At 43.8% G+C, this 2,723-nt stretch overlaps 1 pseudogene; it reads left to right on the forward strand.

Moving 5' to 3' along the window:
- Positions 1 to 622: 622 nt before the first annotated feature.
- On the forward strand, positions 623 to 1,305 carry LOC122150991 (annotated as a pseudogene).
- Positions 1,306 to 2,723: the final 1,418 nt, after the last annotated feature.

The raw sequence follows: 2,723 nt of genomic DNA on the forward strand, positions 1-2,723 counted from the left end.
GTGTGGCAATTCCTCACCTCCACCCACCCAGCAGCTGGTGACCTATCTCACACATTGCCCCTGCCTTGCTTGAGGTCAGAAGCATGCTTTTGTGTATGGGATGCCATGTGTATGTCACACCCACATTTGGAAGCATGTATTGTATGCCTCCTCAGGCTGGCAGAACACATCATCCTTAACAGAGCACCCCACCCAAGCCCCCTCCTGACAGAAACACTGTCCGAAACATGCACTCTGCTCATAGCATCCTCCTGAGCCAGCAGAAATGCTGTCTGAGACAAAACTCCAACAGCCATTTCTGATAGAAAAATGCTCAGCAAGCACACTGTGGCAGCAGGTCTGGCTGGGTACACGGGCAGGGAGCCGAGCGCACCGTGTGCACACGTGGAGAAGCTGCGGCACTAGTGCGGCGGAAGAGAACCCCTTTGCCCTCGAGAGACGTGGCACCTCACTGGACTCTTGCGGCCTCCATCATCCCCTCAAGCTCCCTCCTCCAGGAGAGGAGGAGGGCTGGTAGGGTTGAGTGGCAGAGCTGAGAGCTGAGAGCATGGAGAGCTCAGTGCGAGGACCAAGATGGTGGCACTGATATTGGTTGTAAGGAAGGACTAAGCAGACGGAGAAGATGAAAGGTAGCGGGATAGAGCTGGGAAATGTGACACCACACAATATTAAACAGTTGAAGAGATTAAGCCAGGTCATCTTTCCAATCAGCTACAATGACAAGTTCTACAAGGATGTGCTAGAGGTTGGCGAGCTAGCAAAGCTTGCATATTTCAATGATATTGCCATAGGTGCAGTATGCTATGTTGTTGTTGTTATATGCCGTGGAGTCGGCCCGGCCCCGACTCATAGCGACCCCTCCTTGGGTTTCCGAGGCAGTATCACTACGGAAGTAGGATTGCCCAACCTTCCTTCCGAGGAGTGGCTGGTGGGTTTGAACCACCAGCCTTCTGGTTAGCAGTCAAGTGCCTTAGGCACTATGCTACCAGAGCATTCACAGAATCAGAAAAGACTTCACGTTATGCACTAGGATGCCTCGCACGCTTATCAAAGGCTAGGAATAGGAACTAAAATGTTAAATCATGTCTTAAACATCTGTGAAAAAGATGGAGCTTTTTACAACATCTATCTGCACATTCAGATCAGCAATGAGTCAACAATTGACTCTACTGGAAGTTTAGCTTTGAGATCATAGAAAAAAAGAACTACTTTAAGAGGATAGAACCCGCTGGTGCTTATGTGCTACAGAAGAACCCCAGAGCCCCTTCTGGCCAGAACGCAGATGTGCAAAAGATAGACAACTGAACAAATTACAAATGAACTTCCTTTTTACTTGGTGACTTGCTTGTCACCAAGTAAAAGAGAAGCGCATTGATTTACCCCCTTTCCTTTTCTTTTAAAACTTTCCTCTCCCCCTTATTGTTTCTCTTTCTTTCTTTTCCTTTTCCTCTAAATACTTCCAAACCGAAAAAACAAAACAAACCCACTGCGCTGGAGTCTGATCTGATTCATAAAGACCCCTCCTTGGGCTTCCGAGGAGGTATCACCAAGGATGTAGATTGCCGAACCTTCCTTCCAAGGAGTGGCTGGGTTTGAACACTCATCCTTCTGGTTAGCAGTCTAATGCCCTAGGCACTACACCACCAGAGCTCCCTAAACACTTCCAAGGACTTTAAAAATCATGTTTGGATTGTTTTAATTTCCTTATTTTTGTGAAATTGATTGAAGGAAGAAAAAAAGTACAGATCTATTTCATTTCACGGTTGAGTGGTCCCAAAATTTGGGGTGCTAAATAATTTTAGATATTTTAGCTGATTTTTTTTTAATGTCCTGTTTTCATATTGAAGGGTAGAGCCTACAAAATAGCATATATTTCAAGAGACAAAAAGAAGCAGCAGGAATAATCTTGTTTTTAATTTAGCTAAGTTTAGTGTGTTTGTGGTACTTTGGGTTTGTAAAGATTACCTGTGGGATACTAATCCCTAGACGTTGCCTTCATTCCACCTTTAGTCCTTCTGAGCACTATCCCTAGAGTTAGACCATTGTTTTCCTTGTGAGATATACTAAGCTTATTTTGTTTTATTTTTTCACCAATTAGTTCCTCTCTTCTTATTAGTGGTTAAGGTTGGATGGAGAAGTTTTGATAACTAGTGTCACATATTTCAGTCTCAGTATTTGCATTAAATTGCTTCTTGCTAGTGAGTGGGCAGGTTGTTAGCAGGTTTATTTTTCCTGTTACTGATTGTTACTAGTGGCATTAACTTTTAGCATGTGACCTGGTGAGGTGTTTTTGTTTTTTTAATATCCCATCTAGAGATACTGCCTTTCACTGTCCTAAAAAGGTTTATTGTGATTTACTTTTTGCTCTAGCCCTTTTTCTCTAGTAAACACAGCAGTAGATTTCCCAATCTCAAAAATGCAGTTGGTCCAACCAAAACCAGACTCACTGCCGTTAGGCTGATTCGACTCATAGTGACCCCTTCTTGTATTTCCTAGGGGGTATCTCTACAGAAGTAGATTGTCCAATCTTGCTTCCAAGAAGTGGCTGGTGGGTTTGAACCACCAGCCTTCTGCAGTACCCTTAAAAAAGCTCAAAGCAGGTGTTTTCTCCTGAATATATTAAAAAAAAATACTTAAAAGGAAACTTTGGTGAACTTGTGGTACAATAAATGCATTGACTGTTGCCTAGTGCAGGCTGCTAAACCTGTGGCCACTGACCATCT

This window comes from Orycteropus afer, unplaced genomic scaffold (genome assembly GCF_000298275.1).
Source record: "Orycteropus afer afer isolate SDZICR_OR568_19922 unplaced genomic scaffold, OryAfe1.0 scaffold00279, whole genome shotgun sequence".
In the NCBI taxonomy this organism is placed as follows: Eukaryota; Metazoa; Chordata; class Mammalia; order Tubulidentata; family Orycteropodidae; genus Orycteropus; species Orycteropus afer.